Below are 17,122 nucleotides of genomic sequence, written 5' to 3'. Positions count from 1 at the left end.
CCTGGCTTTGGGTTTGGAGTCTTTATTTATATCTCTCGCAGGAATATTTTTCAAACTCATGACTGCACTCTGTATTGCTCTGGGGACACTCCAAGAACCTGGTCTCCTCTATAATGAGCCCTGCAGGCGACAAGTCCCCAGAGGCCCTGGGCCTGGACTCTGGGTCGACTCACACTCAACGCCCACACGTACATCCCCTCGCTGCTAGGCCAGGGCCTCATCTCATGAGTGGAAGTGTGTCCATCTCTGCTGGCCCAGCGTCACAGGCAGGCACACAGATACATTCAGTGACATGCACCCACACACATGCACACATGCAAGCACACGCACGTTCCAAACACAAACTACGTGCTTTATTAAGGAAAAATAAAGTTCCTCCTATGTGGTAGAGACAGTCTCTGCTCACAATGAAACATGCACCATGCAAGAACTATTCTGCAGGCTGCAGGACCCTGCAGGGGTGGGACACCCAACCCCCTGACTCAGAGAAGGGCATTTGGCAAGTGACTGACAAGTGTGTATTTCCTTACGCAACTTGGCTCGTTGTTGTGTTGGTGGTTGTAGCTTGTTCCTTACTTGGTGCATAAGGAAGTGTCCCAGACCAGAGTCTGCCAAGCAGTTCGCAGGCTTGAAAACAGTTCCTTAGACCAAACGCTCACACATCAGAATCCAGGAGCCTATAGACAGATGTTCCCTCTTGGAGCATCTGCAGGAGCAAGGCAAGTTTTGTTAAGAAGAATTAGGAAAAAAAAAAAAAAAGAAGAATTAGGAAAGGGAGCCAGGTTGTCTCTCCCGCTAACAAATCCGAATTCCTTTAATCCCTCTGTAGCCATCACCCTGCCCCCCTCACCCCGAGAGGTTTTCATCCTTCCCTCCCTAGCCTTTTGTTTTTCTTTCCTGTTCTGTAATTAGATAATTTTGTGTAGTTTGGTAAATTGCTGGTTGTTATTTATTTATTTCCCTTGGTTTATTTACCATTATTTGTTCTTTTCAAAGGCTCTTCAAGATAGAGAGAGCCTCATTCTTCCCGTGGTCCTGAGGCACAGAAAAGGCAAAAGATACGGCCTGGGGCTACAGAGCATGGTGGCTGTGATGGATCCAACCCTATCCCCAGACACTCCCTGGCAAATTCCGTCTAGGAAGATGAGCCCAGGACACGCATGTCTGTCCTCTGAGCCCTGGGCCCTCCCTCATCTAAATGGTAGACCCTCTGCCACCTTTCTGTAAGCAGAACTCCTGGGGCTTTGAGCCTAAATCTTATGAGGTTGTCCTCACTTGTCAGTAGAAGAAGTGATTAGGAGGCTAAAAGGGGCAATAGTAACCCTATTGTTGATTGAACTACAATGCCAGAAATGTATAAAAATGTCAAAATCCTCCATTAGGTGACACAGTAGTTCCCCTAGTCCCTCCCTCTCCCCATTCTGTTTACCCACCCCTTTTAAGCACCTGCTGTTCGCACATCTTTCATCCTCTTATCTCGCTATCATCTCTATCTTCCAAGCATGGACAGATGCAAGGAATCACTTCTTCACCCCCAGGGCCTCCAGCCGTCTTTGTCCCCTTACTTAAACATCACTAGAATTTCCACTTCTTCTGGCCACTTTTGCCAGATGAATGTTGTCGTTCTTTAACTTCACAAAGCACGAACTCTTGCCACATTCAACTCAGGTACGTGTTTGGACCTTATCCTTCCAGGTCTGTTCAAAGGTTACCATTCAGTTGTGTTTTGCCCGCAGTTGTGTGTGTTCTGGGTGGCTTCCAGCTGCCCTTCCAGAGCCTCTCTCCCGCCTGCTCCACCCTGCTTTGAGTCTCTGGAGGCCAACCCCAATGGACCATATCAAGGGATCTCCATTGTGGTTTTCCTCTGGATTAGGCCGGTGCTGGCGGCGGGGAGGGCATCATCTGGAGGTCAAAGAGGATGAAGAAAGTGAGAAACCAGCCCCTCTGCTCCCTCCTTGCCGCACTCTATTGGGTTGACCCAGCTTCTCTGCATGAGAAGCAACGCAGTCCTCCCCATAGAGGAGAGGACTGTATTCATTCCCTGGGGCTGCTCTAACAAATCACTACAAACTTGGTGGCTTAAAGCAGCAGAAGCTTGCCCTCTCACAGTGCTGGAGGTCAGAAGTCTGGAACCAAAGTGTCAGCAGGGCCTCGCTCCCTGGGGACCTCTGAGGGGGATCTGTGCTCTGCCCCTCAGACTCCAGCGCTGTCGGGACCCATGTGGGCCCGTCACTCCTCTCTGCCCCTGTGGTCACATGGCCTCCCCCTTCCCCTGTCTTCTCCTTTGCTGTCTGTCTTGAACTCCCTCGGCTCTTCCTTTATAAGGACACATCATTGGATTTAGGGCCCACATGGATAATCCAGGATTATCATCTCAAAATCTTTAAATAGATTTGTAAAGACTCTTTTCCCAAATAAAGTAACATCTACAGATTCCAGGGATTAGGGTGTGGATTTATCTTTTGGGGGCCACCACTCACCCCATGACAACTATCCTCTCTGGGTCCTAGCTGTAATTCTCACCAGAACTACCTGGAAGGCCCCTTAAAACCCACAGGCCTCGGCCACATCCCCAGAATTCAGTGGGTCTGGGTGAGACTCAAGAATTTATATTTTTGACAAGTTCCCAAGGGAGGCTGAAACTCCTAGTCTGGAGACCATAGTTTTAAAACCACTGGCTTAAACAATAAAGAAAATGTCCTCTCATAGGCAAAATGTCCTTGGAGAGGGTGGTCCAAGGTCAGCTGATACACTGGCTCAGTCAGGTCCTTTAGGACCTGGCTGTACCCTGCTCTGTCTTCCTCAGCAGATCAGCCTCAATCTTGACTCGGTCCTCACAGCTGCATCCTGGTCCAGCAGCTCCAGGCATCCTCTGAAGACCAGTGGGTGGTCTGCAAAAGAGATCTCCCTTCTTTAGAATGAGAACCTTTCTCTGAAGGCTTCCAGTTAGTGTCTCCTTATACCACTTTGGCCAAAAGTACATCCCATGCTGTGTCTAAACCAACCACTGCCAATGGGAACAGAACAACAGCAATGAGGTTATACTAATTTGTCTTTCAAAAGGAGAGTAGACAGCAAAGACATTAATGGGCTCTGCTGACTATGGAAAAAGAGTATATACCTCCTAAAGCTTTGTACCTGTGGGAGCACTTATTGGTTGTGATCTGTTCAGCAAACGTTTTCATCTTCCTTCTTCTGGTGCCAGAATCTAAAGTCCTATATAGGGGGAGGGGGGCATGTCCAAGGACCCAAAGTCTAGCGCCCATGTTCAGACAACACTGGTTTGTAACCCAAGTAGGAAAACTCATAACCCTTCCCTAGGATCGAACGAAGAATACCCTGTTTCTGCAGAAGCTGCTAAGTAGGGACTGCTAATGGTCACATACCTACCAGAGGAAAGCCTCTCAGAAGGGGTCACAACTAACTAGCAGTTGAAGAAAAGCACAAAGAAGTGGAGATAGGCAAACAGTGATGAAGAGGGGGGTCCTGATTTTGATGCCAAAAACTCAGCCTCTGTGCACAAATCAAATCTTAGAGACAAGAGTTTTGGGTGAAGTGGAAAAGAAGAGCTTTATTCCTTTGCCAGGCAAAGGGGGACACAGCAGACTCATGCCTTGAAAACTGTGCATCCCAAGTTGGAAGGATTTGGAGAGGAGTTTTACAGCAACAGTTCAAGGGTGGGCTGTTGATAACATCAGGGTGTGGGCAGGGCCTACACTCCTTTAACCTGGTCTCAGTTAATCTCTCAATGAGCTTCTCTAGTTCCTTTAATCTGTGGGTGCAGTGCTAAGTCACTTCAGGGTCCAACTCTTGGTGAGCCTGTAGACTGAAGCCTGCCAGGCTCCTCTGTTCATGGGATCCTCCAGGCAAGAATACTGGAGTGGGTTGCCATGCCCTGCTCCAGGGGATCTTCTCTTCCCAAGCATAGGACCTGCATCTCTTAAGTCCCCTGTATTAGTAAGCGAGTTCTTCACCACTAGCACCACCTGGGCCTCGGGTGATCTCTCTGGAACGAAGTATGCTGACATCTTCCATTAGTTGGGAGCTTTAGTTCTATAGAGAGCTCAAAGATATTGTCAGGTGTAGTCCTTGAGGTGTAATCAGGACCCTGCCCCAAGGCTGCGCTATTGTTTCTTGGCTGTTCCACCGAGGAGGCTGGGGTCTATTCCCTACAAACAAGAAACACTGGTTTCAAGAGACAGAAAGGCTTCCGTGACAGCATGGTTCCCACGCCCATGCCCATAGGGTTCCGCTCGGTTTCAATTTCTGTAACTCTTCCTTTATTTCTAGGAGCACCTCAGTGTGCGGCCCAATTATGGAATAAATGTTTCACTTGTCTAAGCTCATTGGAGCTACATTTCTGCTCCTTATAACCAAACATTTCAGGTTTAGACACAGTTGGTGTCACCAAGAAGAGAAGGAGATCTGACATCCATGTGTGAGTGGAGGAAGCCAGGGCTGCCTTGGCTCCCTCTCACATCCTACTCTCAGCCACACCTTTCAGACTGGAAGCAAACTGAACAGGAGGCCCTCCAAAGACTCCAGCCGCCTCCATTATCAGGACCCAAGGAAACAGAAGGCCCCTGGAAACTTCAAAGGCAGAGCAGAGGCAGAGGAGAGACACACCAGGATTAGAGGGCATCATCCTTCTCTTTGCAGAAGTAGTCTTGGCCATGGCAATTGGGGAACCTAACCAAAGAGCCTGTGCCCTCAGAATCCCTCTTGTCTTTTCTACCTGGTGCTAGGGTGACTTGGGATGGGGGAGGGGGAGCGTGGTGGCGGGTGGAGGGTGGGGTAATGGTCCTGCAGCAGTAAGTGAGGCTTGAGGATTTTTCCAAGGGTGGACTTCACCAGAGGATGACCAACTCCAGACAGATTCCTTCTGGGATTTTTCTGTTTGTTTGTTCTCAGGAGAAAGGAGCTACCCAAGCATTTGCTGAAACAGAAAGTTGTTTGTTCTTAATGATCATACTTGTCAAGCACACCAGCAATTCTGCTAAGGCAGTAGAGGTCTGTCCAGACAACACTTCTGTTCCAAAGACTCATTAGGTGTAATAGTTACCGCAACCAATACTGCTCCTGCCACCCCCACTCCATTTATCAACCCAGCTACTCTGCCCAGCTCCCCTCCACTCTCCCCCAACATCTGCCCCCCATGGCTCAGTAATAAAGAATCCACCTGCAATGCAGTTTTCACAGGGTCCATCCCTGGGTTGGGAAGATTTCCTGAAAGAGGAAACGGCAATCCACTCTAGTATTCTTGCCTGAAAAATGTCATGGACAGAAGAACTCTGGCAGGCTAGATAGAGTCCAACGGGTCACAAAGAGTCAAACTGAGTGACTGAGTGCACACATATACTCTGTCCCCAGCACTGGGTGAAGCTCTTTACATGCTACATGATTCACCACAAAACAAGAGAAAAGTTTTTGTTTTCCATTGACAACGGAATGAAAGCAATTTTTATTTATCTTTTTCCTTGCTGACTTCCAGTGACCCATCCCATCAGAAATCACAGTGGGAGAAAGATAGAGAAATAGGGGCAGAGCTCAAGAAGAGAAGAGAGGTGGGCGAGAAATGCCACAGTTTGGCAAAAACACGAGTCAAGGAATCTCCCTTTTTCTAATTACAGGAAGGACTTGCTGGAGCTCTTCTTGTCTCTAGATGTAAGGGGCAGAGATGATGCTCCCCCCTCCCTGGGTTGCTGAGAATCCCTGCAATCAGACCAGTGGTGGTAGCTAGTGGGTCCAGGGCTGGATTTTGGCAAGAGGGACAGAAGAGAAAAGGAAGCGAAACGGGTGTGTGTTTCTGCTCTTGTTGAAATGCTATTTGTCCTTCAAGGCTTCCTTCTCTGTGAACTCTTCCCCAAACTCCTTCCCACCCCACCCACCACTATCAGAATGTACTACTCCTCCTCCTCCATCCTGCCTAGCAGTTTGTGATAAGAGCTATAACAGAGCGTTATCAGTCTTCTGACCATAATAAGGGCTCGTGGGTATAGAGCAGAGGACAAAAATGTCTCTGTCTCTTCCCCCAACCAGAGGTGGAGCCCTTTCCCCCACCCCTTCAATCCAGGCTGGCCTTGTAACTTGCTTTGGTCAGTAGAATGTGGCCAGAAGCAACTTCAAATGTGTCCCAAGCCTGGACCTCCAGAGGCTTTGTCTGCTGCCCCCTTGGAAGCCTTCCCCTGCATGTGACCAAGCCCAGGTTAGCCTGGGAGAGGATGAGAAGGCATATAGAGAAAGGCTGTAGTTGTCCAGACCATCACTGATCAGCCAGCTGACCCACCCACCACAGAGCCCGATCCAATTCAGCAGAACTGCCCAGCAGCTCATTAGACTCAGAAGCAGCATTAAGGAATGGTGTCAGAAACCACTCATGTTGGGGGTGTCTTAGCACACAGCACCAGCTAACTGATGTGTACCCCTGTGCCTCACTGAAAAAGGGGGTGCCTTGAGGCTGCACATCTTAGATGTTTCAATATCGTCTCTTCACTGGTATATTATATCCCCTGGAGAAGGAAATGGCAAACTGCTCCAGTATTCTTGCCTGGAGAATCCCATGGGACAAAGAAGCCTGGTGGGCTATGCCATGGGGTGTCACAGAGTCAGACACGACTTAAGTGAGTTAGTATGTATGCACTGGTATATTCCTGGGACATTCAATTCTCAACCAAAACTTTCAGGATGGAGCAGTATAGAGTGGAATGAAATAGAGCTAAAATGTTGGTAAAGGGCGGGCAGCCACCCAGCACCCATGCGGGCACTATTACGAATATCTGGCTCCTCTCCACCTCCCCAAGGCCAGTGCTTGGGAAAAAGGTTACCTGATCACCACAGCCTTTGTCTATCAATTCACTCAGGGCTGGGTTAATCCCTACTCAGTTTCTCCCCACCTCCCCAGTCTGGCTGCCCAGATGATGTAACCAGTAACCAATCTTGCAGTTGGAGCAGTCTGTTGGCTGGCTCACTTCCGTGTCCATTAAGGGAAGGCAGACGCTTTAGAAAGAACTGGAAAATATTACCAGCCACCCACTCCATTCAACTGCCCCCTCCCTTGCCCCAGTCTCCACTTCCCAGTCACATACACCTTAATCCCAAGAGACCAGGGCTCAGAGACACTGAAGCCAAAGAAAGAAGAAACTGGAAGTGTAACCCTGCAGACCTCATGAGCTGAACCACAAGACTGCTTTGGGCATGAGAACTAGTCCTGGAAGAAATCAACTGGGGGCATCTGGGGAGCCCTGCCAGCCACCTCCTCCTTGTCCCTGGCACCTTTCCCTCCAGAGACTTTGCTGTTTGATGCCAATGAAATGGGCATGGAAGGGTCAGAGTGTCCACATCTGCATTGCAGAGGGGGCCATGCAGCAGATCTCCACCATTTAACTGAATTATCAGACTCACTTCCAGGAGATGCAGTGGGGCTCAAGATTGATGACTTGAATGGATTTGGGCAAAAAAATATGGTCTGTTTGCTGAATTCAGGGTTTTGAAAACATTTCAAGACCTATGCTACTTCTCTCTGTATCAAATATAGGTGTAGAGAATTCTACCATTGAAGAGTCAGCCCTTCCTGCCTTGGAATCTTCTGCTTTGAATGTATTCAATGAAAATGACAGTAACATCCCAAACTGACCCCTCAAAAGCCATGAGGTCTTTGTCAAGCCCCTTTACCATTTTAGACCTTTTTCTTGTCTGAAAAGTGAGATGAGAATGCATCCCTACTTCACAGAGTTGTTGAGTAGAACAAATGAGATGACATCAATAGAAGGTGATCATGCTATAGCTTATGAAAAGCTCAGTGGCAACTCTGTACTTCCTGCTTGATTTTGCTGCAAACCTAAGGCTGCTCTTAAAAAGTAGTGCTGGACAGGGCTTCCCTGGTGGCTCAGTGGTAAAGAATCGTCAATGCAGGAGATACAGGTTCAATCCCTGGTCCAGGAAGATCCCACATGCTGCAGGGCACTTAAGCCCGTGTGCCACAAGTATTGAGCCTGTGCTCTAGAGCCCCAAAACCACAACTGCTGAGCCCACACGCCACAACTACTGAAGCCCCCTCACCCTAGAGCCTGTGCTCTGCAACAAGAGAATCCACCACAATGAGAAACCTGCACACAACTAGAGTGTAACCCCCGCTCACCACAACTAGAGAAAAACCTGCACAGCAAAGAAGACTCAGCACACCCAAAAATAAATAAAATTATTTAAAAAAAAAAAGCAGAAATTTTATTTTTAAAAAAAATAGTGCTGGACAAATGTGTGTTGAAGGGATGATGAATGGTTGCTGCTGCTGCTGCTAAGTCATGCCAGTCATATCAGACTCTGTGTGACCCCATAGATGGCAGCCCACCAGGCTCCCCCATCCCTGGGATTCTCCAGGCAAGAACACTGGAGTGGGTTGCCATTTCCTTCTCTAATGCATGAAAGTGAAAAGTGAAAGTGAAGTCGCTCAGTCGTGTCCGACTCTTCGAGACACCATGGACTGTAGCCCACCAGGCTCCTCTGTCCATGGGATTTACCAGGCAAGAGTACTGGAGGGGGTTGCCATTGCCTTCTCCAATGAATGGCTGGGACTCATTTATTTAACACTCAAGGACTAGCAAAGAAGGCAGCATTTCTATGCTATCATGTCTATGGAAAAGGTGGGTTCTTAATCTATTAATGGGAAGGGAAGGACTGCATTTACTCTGAGAAAGTTTTGGCAGTCACAGTCTAGAGACCAATTGGAGATGAGCGGTGACACTTTGGGAGGAACAATGCCTGATGTTGGTCACCTGAGTTTCTGCCCAGTTCAGGACCGAGCACTGAGGAAGGGCAGACACTGATGTGGTGTCTCTCATTCTGTCTTTCTGGCACCCCTTCTCCCTGCTTCTAAGAAACGCACCCTCCTTTCATCAGGGTGTCTTCCTCCCACCCCATGCCACTGCTGTTTTACCAGGAGCTACCAGTGATGAAAATCTGCCTTTCTGATCACAGCTTGCATAGATGACCAAGGTAGGCCAACGCTTTCCTAAGACTTTCTGGACCAGACTTCTGGAAACAAAAAAGGCAGTTCCTGCTTGGGGTAAAGATAGTAGGCGTGAAACTTGACACCTGGGCAAAAACCGAGATAAGGGACTGTCCCTCCTCTTTTCCCCATTCCCAGTTGTCCCTGAGGCCAGCTGCACTTTGCCTCCCCTTGTTATGGTTACAGGAACCAACAAATCCCCCTTGTAGCCTGGGCTGACTATAGAAATTCTGCCATTTGTGACTATACTACTTACAATATACCACTCACAATATAACACTGGGTTGGCCAAAAAGTTCGTTTGGGTTTTTACATAACATCTTACGGAAAAACCTGAATGAACTTCATGGCCAGCCCAGTATAATTATAGTTGAAGTATACAACCTTGTCCCCTCCTTCAAAACCAGTATCACCTCCTGAGAAAGAAAACACTATAAACAAAATAACTGGAAAGTCATGCAAGATGGCACTAGATTGAGTAGCTTTGAGTTAGCTCCTTATTGCACCTATGCATTTCTCTCTTTGATAGGCATTTTTCCCCAACTAACCACTAAGAATATAAAATAGAACCTACACATGAAAATCTCACAGTCAAGAAATGAGGAAGGCAAAAGCATAATTGGCACTATTATGGAATTTACACCCAGACCAGGGGAGCATAGAGAAGGGCTAATTCATTCTGAATGTCATAATCCTGGGACAGGTGTCACGAGGCAGGGTTATTATAAAGAGCTTTAGAGAGAGCCAAGATTTGGGAGTTTACAATAATATGGATGGGGTAAAAGAGACAGAAATCCTAGGAGACTGCAAGGGTAGACAAAAAGAGCAGAAACCATAGTAGAAGTGGGTCATGTGGAGCCTGGAAGAGTGAGATTGTTCAGGGTCCTAGACAGCTCAAGGAACCAGATGTCTTCCCTCTACAGCCTACCCTAACTTCAGCATCTATATCCAGAAGTTCAGCGAGTAAGTGAACCTAGCTCCTCCCCTTCCACTGATATTCTTCCTTCCACTGTTGACCACTATCTCACCCAGACTCTGAGCATCTCACCCCTTTTCTCCTGGATTCTGCTTACTCAAATTTCAGCTCTCCCATATGGCAGAGCTACTCCTGCCATATACTGACACACTCTCTGTACTCTAGCATTTGTTCAGTTCAGTTCAGTTGCTCAGTAATGTCCAACTCTTTGTGACCCCACGGACTGCAGCACGCCAGGCCTCCCTGTCCATCACCAACTCCCAGAACTTGTTCAAACTCATGTCCATTAAGTCGGTGATGCCATCCAACCTTCTCATCCTCTCTAGTCCCCTTCTCCTCCTGCCCTCAATCTTTCCCAGCATCGGGGTCTTTTCAATGAGTCAGTTCTTCCCATCAGGTGGCCAAAGTATTGGAGCTTCAACTTCAGCATCAGTCCTGCCAATGAATATTCAAGACTGATTTCCTTTAGGATTGACTAGTTTGATCTCCTTGTAGTCCAAGGGACTCTCAACAGTCTTCTCCAACACTTCAAAAGCATTAGTTCTTCAGTGCTCAGTCTTCTTTACGGTCTAGCTCTCACATCCATACATGACTGCTGGAGAAACCATAGTTTGACTAGACAGACCTTTGTCAGCAAAGTAATGTCTCTGCTTTTAATATGCTGTCTAGGTTGGTCATAGCTTTTCTTCCAAGGAGCAAGCATCTTTTAATTTCATGGCTGAAGTCACCATCTGCAGTGATTTTGGAGCCAAAAAAATAAAGTCTGTCACTGTTTCCATTGTTTCCCCATCTATTTGCCATGAAGTGATGGGACCAGATGCCATGATCTTTGTTTTTTGAATATGGAGTTTTAAGTCAGCTTTTTCACTCTCATCTTTCACTTTCATCAAGAGGCTCTTCAGTTCCTCTTTGCTTTCTGCCATAAGGGTGGTGTCATCTGCATATCTGAGGTTGTTGATATTTTTCCTGGCAATCTTGATTCTAGTTTGTGCTTCATCCAGCACAGCATTTTGCATGATGTACTCTGCATATAAGTTAAATAAGGAGGGTGATAATAAACAGCCTTGACGTATGGACTCCAAAAAATGGTCCCTAGCATCTTCTAGGGAAAGCAAAGAAAGCTAATATAGAAGAGGATAAAACTCTCTACCAGGGATCAGCAAACTAAAGCCCATGGCCAAATCTGGCTGGTCATTTGCTTCTGTAAATAAAGTTTTATTAACACACAGTCAGAGTCATTTATTTACATATGACTTGTGCCTGCTTTTACACAACAGCAGAGTTGAATAGCTGCAGCAGCGACCACATGACCTGCAAACCTGTACTGTTTACCATCTAGATCTTTCCAAAAAAACTTTACCAACAGCTGCCCTATGCCAGGCTGCTTTCTCTGAACTTTAGCTCCAGACATCCCAATATCAAATTTTACAGTAATGTTTAAACATAACATCTCAAAAAAAATCAGCATTTGAGACATATGAAAACTTCCTAGGCTCCTTTTTTTAAAAAACTTTTTATTTTGTATTGGAGTATAGCTGTTTAACAAGTTTCCCAGACGGCTCTAGTGGTAAAGAACTTGCCTGCCAAAGCAGGAGACATAAGAGATGTGAATTTGATCCCTGCACCTGGAAGGTCCCCTGGAGGAGGGCAGGGCAACCCACTCCAGTGTCCTTGCCTGGACAGAAGATCCCGGTTGGCTACAGTCCAGGGGGGGTCACAAAGAGTCGAACATGACTGAAGCGACTTAGCACGCACTCAAGCATAGCTGATTAGCAATGTTGTGATAGTTTCAAGTGGACAGCAAAGGGACTCAGCTATACACAAACCTGTAACCATTCTGGAAGCCTCCTGGAACCCTCTTGTCAGACAGGACTAGGTAGACGGTGTGGTCTCTCACCTGGCTTGTGCCATAGAGATTAAGTCATATACAAAACCAAAAAATATAAAGAAAAATAGATTTTCCCTTAGAATCTTTTTTTCCCTTATTACTTTTTCAGAAAATTCTTTAAGAACTCTCAGTTTAGGACAGACAACACTTACATCTGTCATGGACTATTTTGCAGAACTTTGAAGGGTTCTGGTGTCATCTGCCACCCCTGAGTCCTGCGAGGATTGTGTCCCAGACCATTCCAAACTAGCGAAGCTGATCCTATTTCTAAAGCTCTCCCCCAAAGAGCATTCCACAGCCTCCCTCCTATCGCCCCATTCCGGCCCTTAAACCCATCCTCCTTCTCAACCACCCCCATCCACTTCCTGAGCACCTGTTGCTACAACAAAGAGAAGCTCAGAGTGGAACCCTCTGTGCTTGTCCAGGTGATAAACTGAGGCCATTCAGAGATGATCATGCCATTTGTTGGATTAGCTCCTTTCGATCACCAGGCAAAGCTCTGGGGTGGGAGAGGCGTTTAGAGAGCTGCATGTATATGAAAAGGTGATTATGTCTAAAAGGAGATCTCTCAGTAGGCGAAGTCCACCAACAGCTGACATGAGGCAACTTCAATGATGGAGGTGCAGCAGGCAGGATCGGATTTGTGTGGCTCTGCAACTCTCCTGTAGGGCAGATCTGGAGACCACCCTACCCTGGGGCTCCCCCTGGGAGCTATGTCAAGTCAGCCCCAGCCAGGAGAAGCTCAGGCTGCTCCTCTCAAACTCCAAGAAGTCAGAGCTAGAGTGACGTTGCAAAGACCCAAAGATTTAAGGGGTGTGCACACAGCCAATGTGAATGTTCAAAGACTGGGTCTTGGCTCGGAGTTTCTATTTGCTTAGTTTTATTATTCTCGAGCAGGGGCAGCAAACTTTTTCTGTAAAGACTAGACTGTAAATATGTTGGGCTTTGAAGGCCGTACAGTGTCTGCCGCGGCCGCTCACCTCTGCTCTAGTAACGCGAAAGCAGCCACAGACATCAACCAATGGGTGTGGCCATACCCTGATATGACTTCATTTATTGACATGGAAATTTGAATTTCATATCACTTTCACATGTCATGAAATATTATTCTTTTGATTTCCTCCCCCCGCCAAGCCTTTTAAAGATGTAAAAGTCTTTCTCAGACTATGGGCTATACAAACACAGGAGACAGGACAGTTTTGGCCTGTGGGCCATGGGCTATAGACCCCTTGTTTTAGAGGATCCTGCTCAAAAGAGAAAGAATTAAAGAGGAGATGATCTGATTTAGCTCTACCAAGAGTCCAAATAACTTCTCTATAGACAGCACTCTAGGGGCTTCCCCGGTGGCTCAGCGGTAGAGAATTCACCTGTGATCCAGAAAACATAGGAGACACGAGTTCGATCCTTGGGTTGGGAAGATCCCCTGGAGAAGGGCATGGCAACCCACTCTTGGATTCTTGCCTGGAGAATCCCATGGACAGAAGAGCCTGGCAGGCTACAGTCCATAGGATCGCAAAGAGTCAGACACGACTAAAGTGACTGAGCACACAGAAATGCACATAACACTCCAATGTTAACAAAATGTATATTGATCTTATCCAATACCCAGGACAACACTGAATTAGGTAGTATTATGCTGATGTCATGGGGGCTTCCCTGATGGCTCAGACAGGAAAGAATCTGCCTGCAGTGTGAGAGACATGGATTCGATCTCTGGGTCAGTACGATCCTCTGGAGAAGGAACTGGCAACCCACTGCTATATTCTTGCCTGGAGAATCCCATGGACAGAGGAGCCTGGTGGGCTACAGTCTATGAGGTCGCAAAAGAGTCAGACATGACTTAGTGACTAAACAACAATGGATTGAATTGTATCCCTGCTCTGAAAAGAAACAAGTTTGGTCCTAACCCCCAGTACTCAGAGTGTGACCTTATTTGAAAATATGGCCTTCACAGAGGTAATCAAGTCAAAACAAGGTTGTTAAGGTGGGCCTTGATCCAGAATGACTGGGGTTCTCTATCAGAAGGGGAAATCTGGACACAGAGACAGACATGCATGGAGGGAAGATGGTGTGAGGTCTAGGGAGAAGGCGACCACGTGTTTGGAGTGAGTTATCCACCTACAAGTCGAGGGACACCAAGATTGCTGGCAAACACCAAAATCTAGAAGAGACAAGGACTGGTTCTCCTCTACAGCATCGGAGAGGGCATGAGCCTGCCAATACCTTGATTTCAGACTTCTGGCCTCCACGTGGTGAGACAATACTTTCCTATTGTCCCACCCAGTTTCTTGTTCTTGGTTAATGACAGCCCTAAGAAACAAATAGAGGCAACCTCTGTACCTCATGTGACACTTTCCCTGTGGTGCTGAACTTTTATTTACATGCATGTCTCCTCTTCTAAGTGAAGTCACTCAGTCGTGTCTGACTCTTTGTGACCCCGTGGACTGTAGCCCACCAGGCTCCTCCGTCCATGGGATTCTCCAGGCAAGAATACTGGAGTGGGTTGCCATTTCCTTCTCCAGGGGATCTTCCTGACCCAGGGATTGAACCCAGGTCTCCCGCATTGCAGGCAGACGCTTTAACCTCTGAGTCACCAGGGAAGCTCCTCCTCTTCTAGGTTGTTAGCTTATCTCTGAATCCCAGGTCTAGGTATTGCTGACTGATGATTGATAGTTGCTCCTCAAACTGAATTAAGGTTCATATGTCCTGGATGCTGAGTCTGTGCCATGGTGACTATGTGTGTAACTGCCTTCTTGGTCCAGTGATATTATGTCAGCAGGAGGCCACAGACGAGCTTTTTACATTTTTTTTCTGGTTCTATATCTTGTGAATTAAAAACCTCAAATGAGAAAGGCTCAGCGGTCAACCCATTGGGTCTGGCCCCTCCCGAGTCTTATCTGCTCCCATCTCCTTGTCCTCTCAAACTGGGCTGGCTGCTCCCCAGCCACATGGAGCTTTCAACCTCCTCAACTGGTCTCACCAACAGCAGTTCCCTTTCCCCTTAGATCAGCCAAGGAAAAGTTAGAAAGGACAAAAGTAACTTTCACCAAGAGAAAAAGAAGTTAAAGGAAAAGAAAATAATATATCAAAGCATGGACACAGGCAGATCACATGGCCCAGAATTCTATCATCACATGACATAAGACAACACACAGGGCACTCAGCTCCTAGTTCCCAGGCTCACCTGTGACCCAGGTAAGACATTAAACCAAGTTGCTCATCCTTCTAGATCACGAGAAGGTCAAGCTCTCTACTGCCAAGCTTGGTGTGATTCTTGGATGCTTTCAGAACGAGCTCTGGCTTCAGATCTCCTTGCAGAGCTCTCTGCACTGCCCTGACGACCTCTCTGAGCCTTGTCTGGTCTCTGCTTTGCTGAGCATGAAGGGCACCCTTGCCTCAGTCTGGCTGCAGATAGTCCCTGCCTTTCATGGCTCAGCAGTTCCAGCCTCCCTCCTCATCACCCTCCCGCCCTACCAGGCCTTCAGCAGATGCTTGTCACATATTCACCAAGGTATGCCAACATCAGTTCTACCTTCACATGGTCCATCTTCTTCCTAAAGAAAAGAAGTGACCTCACTTAATTATTCAATAAATATTCATTATGGGTTGAATTGTAACACCCTCCTCCCCCTAAAATGTTAAAATCCTAACCTCCAGTACCTATGAATGTGACCTTATTTGGAGAATGGTCTTTGTTGATGATCAAGTTAAAATGAGGTCATCAGGATGGGCCCTAATCCTAACCCAGTATGACTGGTGTCCTTATTAAAGGGGAAATTTAGACACAGACACACACAAAGAAACGGCAATGTCAAAACAGGAAGAATGCTGTCTACAAGCCAAGGAACTCCTGAGGCTACCAGACGCTAGGAGAAAGGCTTGAACAGATTCTCTGTCACAGCTCACAGAAGGAACCCAACCTGCCAACACCTTGATTTCAAAGTTCTAGCCTCCAGTTCTGGGGGATAATACGTTTTTGCTGTGTAAGCCGCCCAGTTTGTGGTCTTTTTTTGTTATTCCAAATATAAGCCGCATACCTTCATTCATGCCTTCCTGGGACTCACATTCTATAAGAGAAGAACAGACAATAAAACAAGTGAGCAATGTGTATAAAATATTGAGTAATAATAAGTGCGATGGAGAAAAATAAAGCTGAGAAGGGAGTTGGAGGTGGCAGAGAAGGCCACTCCAAAGTGTTTTGAATAAAGAGGTGAAGGATGATGTGAAAGGGATGTCCATGAACATTGTGTTCCAGGCTCTGGAAACAGCGCATGTATTGTCTTTTGTATGCCACAGTGCCCAGCAGCGGGCCAGGCAGGATTAGGGGATGACTGGGAAAACTATCATGGCAAGACGGTCATTTGGCCTTTGCCTCACAGGCTTAAGAGCCTCAAATATAGATGTTGACCTCATCTCTCAGTGAGACTATGCAAAGTCATGGAGACTGACTAAAAGAACTGAATGAAGATTATTCACTAAGAATAATTTTTTTAATAAATTTGCAATTATCTTGTGAATATCATGAGTGAGTCTAAGACAAATAAGACACAACCCTTGGCCTGGAGAGATGGGGGCAAGTTAAGAGAGAGGAGTATGTAAACATTTGAGGTAAAACATTTCAAAGCAGTATTGTAAATGCCATGATGAGAGTATAGGAGACGTCTTTGGAGGGATTTTTAACAGTAAATTTTTTTTTAATTATTAGGGAAAATTAAGGCAAAACTTTATATGGATGAGTGGTTTCCAGCTATAATTTGACATTAGTTACTTGGCAGGAATGGATTTAAAACATTCATTCACCTGAAAATAATATAACATTGTAAATCAACTATACTTCAATAAAATTAAAAACAAAAATATAAAGGAGACACTGGGAGTGGACAAGAAGGAAGAGTTTGGAGTGGGTGGGTATAGTCCCTCTATTTATTCGACCAGAGCAGAAAATAATAAGCTAAGATTCCATGGTCTTAAAAAAAAAAAACACTAATTAATCTTTACTCGGTTTATGCCTCTCTAGCTGACAAGGTCTTCTCTAACCACGACCCTGTGGCGTTGCCATCCTAAAATATAAGTAGAGAATCCTTAGGCAAAGAGTGATAGCCCAAGTCCCAAAGGCATTGCCTTCCACCACATCCTAGCTCCTTGTCCAGCATTTTCCAGCACCATCCTCTTGTTCTCTCATGAAAGTAGGTCTCCTCGAACTTATCCAGCCTCCTTGACCTGACTGTGCTTTCTCCCCAAAGCTTGGTCCCTT

At 46.6% G+C, this 17,122-nt stretch overlaps 1 long non-coding RNA gene across 2 annotated transcripts in view; it reads right to left on the bottom strand.

The window, feature by feature from the left end:
• Nucleotides 1-365: 365 nt before the first annotated feature.
• Nucleotides 366-17,122, bottom strand: part of LOC122426498 — a 66,742-nt gene continuing 49,985 nt past the window's right edge. The window contains exons 4-7 of one of the 2 annotated variants that reach the window (XR_006265179.1): nt 15,906-15,935; nt 15,401-15,422; nt 1,447-1,902; nt 366-706 (exon numbers count right to left, since the gene is read on the bottom strand). This is a non-coding gene — a long non-coding RNA (uncharacterized LOC122426498). The remainder of the gene's footprint in view (nt 707-1,446; nt 1,903-15,400; nt 15,423-15,905; nt 15,936-17,122) is intronic. The other variant, XR_006265180.1, reaches the window with a different exon arrangement.

The sequence above is a fragment of the Cervus canadensis genome, chromosome 24, assembly GCF_019320065.1.
Source record: "Cervus canadensis isolate Bull #8, Minnesota chromosome 24, ASM1932006v1, whole genome shotgun sequence".
NCBI classification, from domain to species: domain Eukaryota; kingdom Metazoa; phylum Chordata; class Mammalia; order Artiodactyla; family Cervidae; genus Cervus; species Cervus canadensis.
This window is presented reverse-complemented; position numbering and strand designations above follow the sequence as displayed.